The 12,870-nt window shown below is 51.8% G+C and overlaps 1 protein-coding gene across 1 annotated transcript in view; it reads right to left on the reverse strand.

Moving 5' to 3' along the window:
• The window catches only part of MECP2 (methyl-CpG binding protein 2), a 409,440-nt gene that overhangs the window by 358,479 nt on the left and 38,091 nt on the right, over positions 1-12,870 (reverse strand). The window lies entirely within an intron of this gene.

The following is a 12,870-nucleotide window of genomic DNA, read 5'->3' on the forward strand; positions in this document are numbered from 1 at the left end:
ATCAGAATCATAACCTGAATATCCTGGACTCTCTGCTCAGAAGGACAGGCCCGACACTGCACGGTGTCCAGAACAGCTGCGATGAAAGGGAGCATCTGAGAAGGTGTCAGGTGTGACTTCTGCACATTTATAGAGAACCCCAGCGAATGCAGTAGGTCCGCTGTAGTCTGAAAGTGGGAGACAACAGCCTGGTTTGAGGATGCCTTCAACAGCCAGTCCTCGAGGTAGCGGAAGACTGACACCCCTAACCTGTGGAGATGAGCTGCGAGCACCGCCATCACCTTGGTGAACACCCGAGGGGCACTCGTAAGGCAGAAGGGAAGCAAGTTAAAATGAAAGTACTTGCGGTCTAACTTGAACAGCAGTTAATGCCTGTGATCCAGAAAGATAGGGATGTGAAAATACGCATCCTGCATGACCAACGCTACCATCCAGTCTTCTTAGTCTAGGACTAGAGTGAGCATTTTTAACTTCCCCCTCTTGAGAAAGACGTTGATGGCCTGAAGATCTAAAATGGGTCGCAACCCTTTGTTCTTCTTCGGAATCAGAAAGTAGCAGGAATAACAACCACTGCCTACTTCTGAATCCAGGGACTTTCTCTATAGCTCCCTTGGCCAAGAGACCTGTAACTTCCTCCTGAAACAATTTTAAATGATCCTCTGCCAGCCATTCTTAATTTGGCAGAACGGGAGGAGGAATAGAAAGGAAAGGCAGAGAATAGGCCTCCTGAATGATCTGCACTTGTTCAATGTTATGGATCTCCAGCAGGGGAGATTGTGATGGATTCTCCCACCAACCGGAGTGCTGTGGTTTTGCACAGACTAGAAGTGCTTGGAGGCCGCGGCTGCTGAAGGCAGGGTGGTCGACGACTTCTGGCTTCTATTTCTAGGTTGAAATGAACCACGTCCACGTCCCGGCACAACTTGGAAAGTCTGCGTTTGATGGTGGCTGGGAGAGGGCTGATACGGCTGGAAACCCCTTCTGTTGCCACGAAAGGGGCGAAAGCTAGACTGGCCACAAGGTGTAGAAGAGATGCCCAAGGATCTGGCCGTAGCTCGGGAGTCCTTGAACCTCACTAGGGCAGAGTCTGGCTTCTCCCCAAAAAAGGCGGGTTCCTTTCAAATGGCATGTCCGTCAAATTTGCCTGGACATCGCTTCGAGAAGGCAGTTGTCCTAAGCCAGGCGTGGCGCCTCAAGGCCACTGTTGTGGAAATCGATCCATGCAGCGAATTAGTTGTGTCAAGGCCACACCTTATGGTGAATTTTGCTGCATCCCTCCCATCCTTAACTGCCTGAGAGAGCGCAGTCCGGGCCTCCTCTGGGACTTATGACAGTACTTGTGCAACCGTCTCCCAAAGGGAATGGGAGTAACGGCGCAATAAACATGCAGTATTCACCGACCGCAATGCCAGGCTGGAGGAAGTAAATATCATCTTACCAAGTGAATCCAACCTCTTGTTGTCTGAGGAACTTTGGGCCTTCCAGAACTGGGCGATTGCAGCATGCAATTGTCCTATTCACAGGAGCCCCTGTACTAGGCTTGGAACACATGCCTAGAAGGACATCAGTTAGTGCCTCATTGAAGGGCAAAAGGGGTTCAGAAGAGGAAGCCCCAGGTTAACGCACTTCAGTCAGGAGATTAGTCCTGACCTGTACGGAGGGTAGCAATAGTTCAAGAACCTCGGCCGTCCTCTTAACCATCATGACATAAGGTGCCCCCTCCTCCATGGCCACAGTTGGCGAAGAAAGTATGCCTGAATCTAGGGGTGTGTCCAGTCCACTGGCTTACCAGAGTTCCCCATACCAGTCCATCTGCTCCGCAGGCGCATGGCCTCGTAAAATTCTTCAATTTGAGCAGGGATCTCTCTGGCTCCCGGAAAAGGAAGGAGGCGCAAAGTCGACCCTGGCTCCGGCTCTGCAGAATCATGCCTAGAGCGTCGGTGCTCCTTACCTCGTTCGCCGACAAACAACAGTCGAGGCGAAGATGAAATTCGCTTGGACTTCTTTTTGTGCCTCTTCTACGAGTTTCCCGAAAACCTCTAGTGGGACGAAGAGGACTTTGGGCTCCGGGAGCAGTCCCGCAACCACCTCTTCCTGCAAAGGTCTTCGGAGCCATAGCCCGAGAGTCCGAGCACGTCTTTGAATCGTGGTTGTGCTCCAGACAGCAGAAACAGACGAGGTGGGGGTCAGTAACTGACATCATGCAGTGACAGGCACTGCACGGCTTGAACCCTGGCTTCCTCGTAGACATCCTCGCACAAGAAGTTGCAAACCATTTCAACGTCAACAAAAAGTTAAAAACAAGCATTTGCAATGCAATAGGTCTCGCATTTACGCGAGTTTGAGCTATTGCATTGCAAATGACAATGCCTTTTTTTGGGTTTTAAAACAAATAAAAGGCATTGTCATTTACAATGCCAATAGCTTAAACTCGCGTAAATGCGAGACCTATTGTATTGCAAATGCTTGTTTTAGTTATCTTCATGCCGTGTTTCCTTGCGTAGTATATGGTGAAGAGTTCAGGTCACAGCGAGGCTAGAGTGTAGACAGTGTGGGCCTCTACGTGAACCAACAAGAACCCTGCCCATCCAGAGAAGAAGTCTCCCAGCAGAGGACTGCACTTATACGTGATGAAAGCGGATCGACACCCTCTGGTAACCGCCTCCCAAAGAGCTGGCGATGGCATTAGAAATCCCCATTTTAAGCGTGGGATAGATACTCCACCGGTTTTCCACTCACTTCTAAAACGCCCCACAAGAAACAGTGTCCGCTGTAGCAGGTTAGGGGGATCCACAGAACCCAGGAAGTTAGTGTATTGTTCAAGTGTGTGTTGCATCAGTAAATTCCTCTGTGCTTAAAACAAATAGAACACCGGGCTTAACAAATTGAGGCAAGTAGCAAGCTAATGTGTGCAGTAACATGGGTTTGTTTTTCCACAGTGAGCTTTGTCACTAACAAGATAACACAAAATAGAACCTTGAATCCACCCAAGAAACTGCACTTTACCGCAGCCTTACAGAATAATGTAAGTTAAAGAAACTGAATAGTGGGAAATCGGCATGCTCATTTTGGTATCAAAGCTGAAGCGGGTCATAATTTAGGCGCACAGGTAGACACCTTCTTTACACCCCCCCTTTCTCGCCCTCCCCCCCCTAAAATACACCGGCCAGGAGTCTTAATGTGTCCTTCTCTGGTGTGTACAGCTAATGTTCCTTTTAGCTTTGCATTCAAGTACTTTCGTTTTGTTTCCCTCATTATACATGCAGGACTACAGTTACAAGAAAAGTATGAGCAAGCAATGAGAAAGGCATTCACACGTGATACTAGACAACATGTTAGCACTGTGTTTTAGTGCTCAGGTAGAGAAGCCCAAGAGCACTGCCTCACAGCCAGCTGTACCCCACTGCCTCAGACCCAGAGTAGTCACTCATACCGGCTTCACCACTTCTTACCTCACTGCACACGCCTCGCTCGCCCTTTTCCGCTTAGAAGCTGCAGGAAAATGAGGCGGGTTTCTGTATTTGCACGGCACTTGTGGCCCTGCCATAAAGCTCCCGCGATGATAAATGAGAGAATGGGGGAAGTATTTAAAGAAACAGGTGCTTCAGCAGAGACGCCAAGATTAATGATTAACTTTGTTTGCTGGAGTTCTCCTGTTACACAGATTTTCAAGACGTACACAAGGAAAACAAGACACGCGGCCGATTTCTTTTGTGTCGCGGGCAGGGCTCCGCCTTCTACATTGATATGTTTAATAGTACATGAGAGGAGAAAATGAAGGAACGTCGCAAGCAAGCCGTACGCGTGTCTAGGCGCAAGCTGAGAAAGCCAGAGAAGACACGCCTTGAGTATACACATCGGCTGTACAGGCACAAGCTGAAAACACCAGAGAAGACATGCCGTGAGCGTGCACATCGACTGTCTGGGAAAGTGCACATCTCCTGTCCCCCTTCGGCACCCAAGTCGACAACGATAGATCTCGCCACGGCGAGCAATGCAAGCGCTGCGTCGCTAGGCGAGACCTAAAAAAGGCCTGTCAAAAAGTGACAGAGGGGTAGCTCTTCCCAGATCAGCGCTTAACTGGTGCGGAAAGAAAAGAATTGGCGTCTGCGCACCTGGGTGGCGCCTAAATAGGTGACCGTGACATCATAACTGACGACGACGTCACGCGGAGCCGAATGGAACCACCTGACAGTGCATGCAAGGGGTATTGCTTGAGCAAAAGTTTCCAGATCCAGCCTGACATCTGGGAAATTCAAAGGTTAGAAATCTGCATCTAGAAGTCTCTATCAGATGTATCCATTACTGCCCCTATGAACAGAAAGCGCTGAGAGGGCTCTAGGTGAAACTTTGGTAGCTTGATGGATAAAACCCAAGTCGAACAGTTACCTGCAGGAGTAATGACATCCTCTGCGACAGACTGGTTTTGAGCTGCCAGTTGTCCAGGAACAGGAGAACAGAGATGACCAACCTCCTAAAATGGTCCACCACCACTGCCATCACCTTCGTGAAAACTTGAGGTGCTGATGTGAATCTGAACAGGAGGATTGCAAACTAGTAGTGAGTGGATGTTATCATGAACCGCAGGTACCATCTGTGCGACTTAAAGATCATTATGTGGAAATAAATGCCCTCCAAGTAGAGAGACCCCATCCATTCTCCCACTTCGGGGACAGTATCATTATATTTTCCTTGTGGAGGTAAATGTTGAAGAGTTTAAAGTCTACAATAAGAGGACACTCATCTTCCTTGGCAATGAGGAAGTACAGAGAGTAGCACCCCTACACAATTTCATGCTCTGGCACGCACTCCATCACTCCTTTCTGCAACAGGACTACAACACGCTGCTGCATGATTAGAAAGTGGGCCTCTGACCGAAAGAACTGTTTAAAGAGCATATCACTTTCTATATTCTGAAGAACCCACTGGTCCAATGATACGGCCTTTCAAGCCTGTAAAAAAGGGGCTACCCGGCAGCTCCCGTAAAGACAAGCCAAAGCAGTTTCCAGGTGGCGGATGAGACGACGAGGAGGAATAGTAGGACGGCTGCTGGGTCTGGTGGCCAGTATTGGCCGAGGAGTCAATTCTGCTGTTTTTGGGGCTACAAGGACGGTGGCTGGTGAAAAATGAACCCTCTAGAAAATTCCTGAAATTTGCAAAACTGTTGATAATCCTTTGCTGAGGACTGAAGACCCAAAGATTGGGTCATTGCTCTGCCCGCCTGGAGATGTTCAAGTGTGGCACCTGCCTTGTCCTCTAAAAGCCTTGCCACTTCAAAAAGTATATCCATCAAACTTGAGTTGACTTTAGCTGAGAATCCAGTCGACAGAAGCCATGCATGCCTCCTTAGACCTCATGGCCTGGCAAAAGAATCCATGGTCAGGCACCAACATTTAAGCCATGTCCCATTAAATGTTGGACAGGCTTCACTTATAGAACACAAGGGGAGGTTGCCAGTATGAAAGATCTTCTAACCCAGTCCTCCAGTTTTTAAGACACTCTATCAGAGAGCCCTGCTGGTAAAAATCCCATATTCTGCTAACATCAAGGGTTATGTGATTACCCAACAGCACAGCCTGTGGGTATCACTCAGCTGCATTGGCAGTTCACCGGCCCAATTCAAAGACTGTATTGAAAATGATCAAGGACACACCCTTTTAAAAAGGGATTGAAAGGAGTTTTTGGGCTACTGACAACAAAAACGTCCAGTGCACAGGAAGAGATCAGACTTTTCACAACTCACTGGAACTCCACTGGCCACAATTATTGATGAGAGCAACAAGGCGAGTCAGACAGCAACAATGGCTCAATAAGGAGAGATCTCTCCCCACAAAAGAAGACCTACAGTTGTGCCTCAGAGACGTATACAATAATATTTCTAAAATGGTAATAATGCAAATGCAAGTTCTGAAGTCCGATATAGCACTGTCTCTCTCAGACATGACGAAAGGACTTCAGATGCTAGGTGAACGAGCTAACTAACAAAGATGACAAAGTAGCAACGAGTCAAGACTTGGAGCAGTCACAGGATATACAGGCCAAGAAGGAGGAAGAATTTAAGGCATTATGGGACAAATGCACCGACTTAGAGGACTGCTCCCATACAGACAATATGAGGTCCCAAAATATGATTGAAAACGAGGAGAGGGGAGGAGCTTAGCGCGTGATCAAGATGGCCGCGTGAGCCTAGAGCTCCCGAGACCCTCGCTCCCTCCGGCAGCTATCCTGTCTACTATCCTGCTTTTGATGCCCGGAATATTGGAGGGGAGTTGTTGCTGAGGCGAGAGCCGCTGTCCGGATCGAAATCGCCCACCGGAGACCGAAGTTGTACTGCCTGGAAGTTTGTGGCCTACTCCCCGCACGATGCCCGGGACTTGCGTTGGCACAGTGCCCGTGCACTAATTGAACAACAGCGGCCGGGCTGGGGAAGAGTCGGCGGAGGGAAGGTGTTTTCACTTTCACTTTCGCCTTCCAGTCTTTACAGCGCCCGGGACGGGGCGTGCGTAGTGCCAGCCACTGGTTGCATGGTTGTTTACTCTGTATGGGCAAGGAGATTGTCTATACGGCAGATTGCGATGTCGACCAAATCGGACGCCGACAAACAGAAGCCCAAGAGTACCAGGCGGGGCAGCTACACCCAGACTAACATCATGGACCGTTATGCCCATCAGAAGGGGTCTCCGGGCGGATCGGGCCCGATACTGGAGGCCGCGAAAGACGCGACACCTCCCTCCGCAGAACTAACCCTGCAAGATATCATGGGGGCCATCGAAGGGATGAAGTCCTCGATTGGGCAACAATTTGAGACCCTGGCACATAAAGTGGATGCCATATCGATTGATGTCAATCTGATTCGGGCAGACCTGGGGAAAACTAATGAGCGGGTTCAGTCCTTGGACCTCAAGACTGCCGGCCTCCTGGGCGACGTCTCCGGCCTTCAGCAGGAAGTCCGTACCCTTCGGACGGCAAATGATCACTTTGCCCGACGGTTGGAAGAGTTCGAAGGCCGTGCAAGGCGCAATAACGTGCGCATCATTGGGGTCCCGGAAAATTCGGAGGAGCAGTCGGTGGACCTGTTCGTGGAGGACCTGGTGGTTAACCATCTGGCGCCCAAAGGCCTCAGTAAGTTCTTTACTGTCGAGCGGGCCCATAGAGTTCCTGGCGGGAGGCCCAAGGTGGGGGCCCCTCCGAGGCCGATTGTCACCAGGATTTTTAACTTCAGGGACCGAGATGTCATTCTGCAAGCATCGCGGGTGGCCGGCCCGCTGCCATTCCAGAACACTACTGTAAGTTTCTACCCGGACTTTACTCAGATGGTGCAGAAGCAACGGCAAGGCTTCCTGGCGGTCAAGAGAAGACTACGCGAGATGGGACTAAAATATGCCATGCTCTTCCCGGCCAGGTTGCGGGTGGTGTTCGAAGAGCGGACTTTCTTCTTTGAGTCGCCTGACATGGTCGGAGACTGGCTGGACACATTGCCCCAAGGACGGACTGGCGTGGAACGTTCCGGTGGCGCAGATGGTGGTGGGGATGAACACTGAGCCAGGACTTAAGTACTAGGACTCCGGCTCCTCCGGGAGGTGGATATTCCGGGGGGTAGCGGGGGCAGTATGGGAGCTTTTTCCTCCTCTGGGGTTCTTTTCGTAGAGTAGCCGTTATACGGGGCGACAGGCACACTGCAAGTTGGGGGGCACTTTAGAGCTTACGCAGGGGTGCAGGGTGGGGGGTGGATGGGGGTTGTTGTTGGGGTTGTTGTTGTTTTTTGTTATGCAAGGCGTAAAGATGCAAGCTTCTGTGACTCGGGTCTGGTTCCACGCGGGGGGTGGTGGTCTCCTTACATGTTGGGATGGGGGGTAGGGGCCTAAAAATACTCAGTTGGAATGTAAATGGCTTGGGGGATCGTATTAAGCGTGGGATTGTCCTGCAATTTCTGAAGAGATGTACCCCTGATATTGTCTTATTGCAAGAGACGCACTTGATTGGTAACACGTGTTATGCACTCAATCGTAAAGGCTATAAATTTGTTGCACATTCCGGGTTTTCCTCGGGTTCTAGAGGGGCGGGAATACTAGTCAGGTCCTCTCTGCCCTTCGAGGTTGACTCCACTATTCTTGACGATAGGGGACGCTATGCGGCAGTAGCGGGGCGGTGGGAGGGCAGGACCCTGGTCCTGGTGTCGGTTTATGTCCCCCCCTGCACTGCAGCCCTCTACACTAGCGGACTTAGAGAGGACATTGTTGGATCTCCCAGAGGGAATGTTGGTGGTGGGTGGCGACTTCAATGCGGTTGGCTCTGGCCTGCTCGACAGACACCCGCAGAGGAGTTCGGGGGGGGCTCAGAAGTGGCTTCCTGATTTTATAGATACCCTAGGGCTGGTTGATTGTTGGAGACTGTTGCATCCCACACAACGACAATATACTTTCCATTCAGGGGCGCATGGCAGTCTCTCCAGAATTGATTATGTCCTTACCCTAGCTGCGCACGCCTCCTTTGTCTCTGAGGCCAGGCACATGGCACGAGGTATTTCCGACCACTCTCCGGTGTGGATCTGTATGGAAGTTGGCAGAGGAGTGGGTGGTAGGGTGGCCCCAATTAACCCGTGGTATTTCAGGGACCCTGTGACTCGTAGTGCGGTACTGAAGGCGGTCGATCGTTACTTTCAAGAAAACCTCGGTTCGGTCACGTCGGCGGTGTCCCTGTGGGAAGCGTTCAAAACAGTGATTAGGGGCGAGGCCCTCTCCTTGATAACAGCGGCCAAGCGTCGGAGAGACGCGGAGGTCGCTCAGCTTGAGGCGGAGATCGCGGATCTAGAGTTGGCTCTGGAGGGGGAGGTCACGGCGGAGGCGCTGCACAAGTTGAGCCTCAAACAATCGGAGTACAGGGCCCTTGTGACGGATGCGGCCAAAGCCCTGAGTAGGGAACAGCGGGGCCGTCTGTACGACGTCGGGGACAAGGCCGGGAAGTTGATCGCGTGGCTGGATAAAAAGGAGCGGGTCAATCGTGTTGTGCCGGACCTTGTGACGGAGGATGGCGTTATGGTTACGGAGCCGGATGGCATAGTCCAGTGCTTCGCGGATTATTTCCACACGGTCTATACCTCCGTGTCGGACAAGCCAGTGGAGGATTCATGTGAGCTCCTGCGCGATCTTGCCCTGCCTTGCCTCTCCGACATAGACAGAGATGATCTTGATGGCGACATCACAGTCGACGAGATTGCGGGGGCTATCCGTTCTTTGCGCCCGGGCAAGGCCTCGGGTCCGAATGGCCTGCCAATTGAGCTTTACAAACTCCGACCGGACAAGATTGCTCCGCATTTGCGGGCTATGTTTGTGGAGGCGCGGGAGACGGGATGCCTCCCGGTTGACCAGCGCCTGGCAACGATCGTGGTCATCCATAAAGATGGCAAGCCCAGGAACCGGTGCAGCTCATACAGGCCGATCTCGCTCCTTAATGCTGAGCCGAAGATCCTTGCCAAAATCCTCGCGAACCGGCTGGTCAGGGTGCTGATCCACCCTGACCAATCTGGCTTCATCCCGCATCGTAACACCGCGTTGAACCTTAGGCGCATCCACGGAGTGATCGCAAGGGTGGGGACGATGCGGGAACCGGCCATGGTGGCTGCGCTCGACGCAACGATGGCATTCGACACGGTAGAGTGGGCATACCTGTGGGCTACGCTTGCGAAATTCGGCTTCGGGCCCGGATTTGTGGGCTGGGTAAGGCTATTATACGAAGGACCTCTCGCCAAAGTCGCAGTTAATGGTAGGGCGTCCCGTCCCTTCGACCTGGGGAGGGGTACCAGGCAGGGTTGTCCTCTATCGCCGCTGTTGTTCGCTCTCGCCCTTGAGCCGCTGGCGGCCTGGATACGATGGCACCCAGATGTGAGGGGGATTCGATGGTCCCCTGACCACGAAGACCGCATTTCCCTCTATGCCGACGATATTCTGCTCTATCTCACCTCACCCCGGAAGTCCCTTATAGTTGTCTGCGACATATTGACTTCCTTCGGGAGGAATTCGGGGCTAACCATTAACTGGGGTAAGTCGTATCTGTATGCCCTGTGTGGAGATGTCCCGGTTCCCCCGCGGAATTGCCCGATCCAGATCGCCCGGGAGGGTTTCCTGTATCTTGGGATCTATATCTCTGCCGACCCAACGGTACGGTATGAGAGGAACCTGCTCCCTCCGTTGGCGCGCCTGCGGCGGGACGTGGCGGGTTGGCGGCGGCTGCCGCTTTCCCTCCTTGGCCGTGCGGTGCTATTCAAAATGATGTCTCTTCCCCGTTTTCTCTATGCCCTGCAGAACACCCAGGAGCTGGTTCCGGCCAGCTACTTTCGGGAGGTTGAGAGTCTACAGCGTTCGCTGCTGTGGGACGGCCGCCCGCGTATAGCGATAGCAAAATTAACTCTCCCTTGGTATGACGGGGGTATCGCGCTTCCCGACATCCGAAGATACTATTGGGCCTCCCAACTGAGCGCGATCAATCACGGGGTCTACGGTCCGGCGCTTAGCCCTGGCTTTGCTATGGACCGGTGGTTGCTGCGGGGTGGTGGCTACTATAGAGCACTTTATTCGAGGCCACCGGCTGGGTCCCTCTCAGGGCCGACCGGGGTGGCGGTGCACGTGTGGAAGACAGTCACGAACTCCCTGGGATGGAAGGATAGGCTCACCCTCGCCACTCCGTTGTATGATTCGGACATGCTGGGGAAACTCTGGCACTCTAAGGGATTCGACAAATGGGATCTGATAGGCATCTCCAGGGTGGGGGACATGCTGACCAAGGGGCGGATTAAGTCGTTTGATGAGCTGCGGACGGAATATGCGCTCGAGGGCACGGAGTACTTCCGGTATGCGCAGGTGCGCCATGCGCTGCAGTCGGTCCTCGTTGAGGGGGAAAAGGTGCCTGAGTCCTCTCCATTGGAGGACCGGATCCTGGACGGCCATATGCCGGAGAGCACAATCTCCCTAATCTACAAAAAGCTTGTGAATGTTTGGACCGATCTCCTCCTGGGGGTGCGGGACCAGTGGACTAGAGATGGCCTCGAGCTGGACGATGAGGATTGGCAGTATGCGGTCTCCTCTCCTAAGGAGGTCGCAATTCCCGCCAGGTTGCGGCTGGTCCAGCTTAAGGTACTCCACAGAGTCTATGTCACTGGGCCCCGATTGGTCCATATGGGTTTCTCCGAGGACGGGCTGTGTAAGAGGGGTTGCGGGACGGTGGGCACCTTTCTGCACATTATATGGGAGTGCGGTGTGATTGCAGAACTATGGAAGCGGATTCATGATGTGATGCAGGAGGTCACGGGTATTGTATTGCACCCAGAGGCGCGGCGTTGTCTTTTGAATGTGTGGGGTCCTACAGACTACGACGCAGCGCAGACTCAATGGGTGACCCTAGGTAATATGGTGGCTAAGCGAGATATTGCAAGATTGTGGGGATCCCCTAGCCCGCCCACCCTGGATGCGTGGAAGGACAACTTGGACTGGTGCATGTTCCGGGAGAAAACGGTCTATAGTGCGCGGGGGAGGCCCAAGAAATGGCATAAGGTATGGGGAGGTTGGAACCAGTATAGGGGTACATATGTTTGCCTCCTGCCACTGAACCACTAGAGGAGCAACTTTCCCCCTAGCCTCACTTCCGATCTGGGTCTTTCTGACGCACCTCCGTTAGAATGTTAGCGCCTCTGCTTCTCCCTCCTCCTCTCAATCGGTGGCTTGATCTGATGTTGGAAATGGGGCCGCCCCCTCGTTGGGAACTGACGCGAACTTATAATGTATATTGCCTTGCTAGTTGTGTTCATTTTCAAAAATGGAACCTTTGTTTTTATCCTGCAGGAGAGCTATAGATGACTGCACGTGTTGATTGACGAGCTGCCGAACCTCCGGGTTGTCGGCTGAATAGCTGTGTATCTGAATTATACGAATAAAGGTTTTTAAAAACAAAAAAAAAAAAAAAAAGAAAACGAGGAGAGGTTGGATGGTGTTCAGTATTGCCAACAATTGTCTTCCTTTTTCTTGAAAGAGGATCAGTCCTTTAAAATTCCTATCACAATGCCCAAATGGTGGGAGCCCCCAGGGGTGCACGCATAGACTGTCCCAGAGACATCACTAAATTAGCATCATTGCTTTAGGAAATTGTCCTTTTTGACAAGGTCACCACACTTTTTGCCTGGTATTTGATGTGATTTTAACGGGAAGTGCACTGGGTTCCTTCTAACCAGGTCCCAAGTGCCAGAGCTCTTTCCCAAAAACTGTGCAATTATACCCCTATTGGCAATACCTTTAGCACTCCCTGCAAGTCCCTAGTAAGAGGTACCCCTGGTACCTAGGGCAAGGAGTCTAAAGAGCCACCTTAAAGGACCCCCCACCAAACACATACAGACTGCCACTGCAGGCTGCGTGTCTTAGTGCAGACAAAAGTGAAAACACAACATGGCACACATCTCTGTGAGCTATACCCACAGACACTGTAGGCAGTATAGGTAAATCACCCCTATAACAGGCCTTACAACCCTAAGGCAATGTGCACTATACCACATGTGAGTGCCTATCTGCACAAGCGATATGGCCCTGTGCTGGTCAGCTTTATTGCTGCTAGTAAAAGTGATCAGGGAAGCCATTTGGAGTACATGTGCTGGATGCTGGTGAAAACGAGTTTCCCAGCTACATGACCGCTTCACTGAAAATAGGGATGTTTGGTATCAAACCTCTTGCATTAATAAACCCACACTGATGCTGGTGTTGGCCTTATTGATACATGCACATGGAGAGCACCTCAGAGGTGCCCCCTGAAAACCTACCAGCTACTGGTGTGCTGACTGATTTTAATAAGTCTGCCATCATAGATTCGTTTCTGGACCCCCCCCTCAAA

Source organism: Triturus cristatus, chromosome 10 (assembly GCF_964204655.1).
Source record: "Triturus cristatus chromosome 10, aTriCri1.1, whole genome shotgun sequence".
Taxonomy (NCBI): Eukaryota; Metazoa; Chordata; class Amphibia; order Caudata; family Salamandridae; genus Triturus; species Triturus cristatus.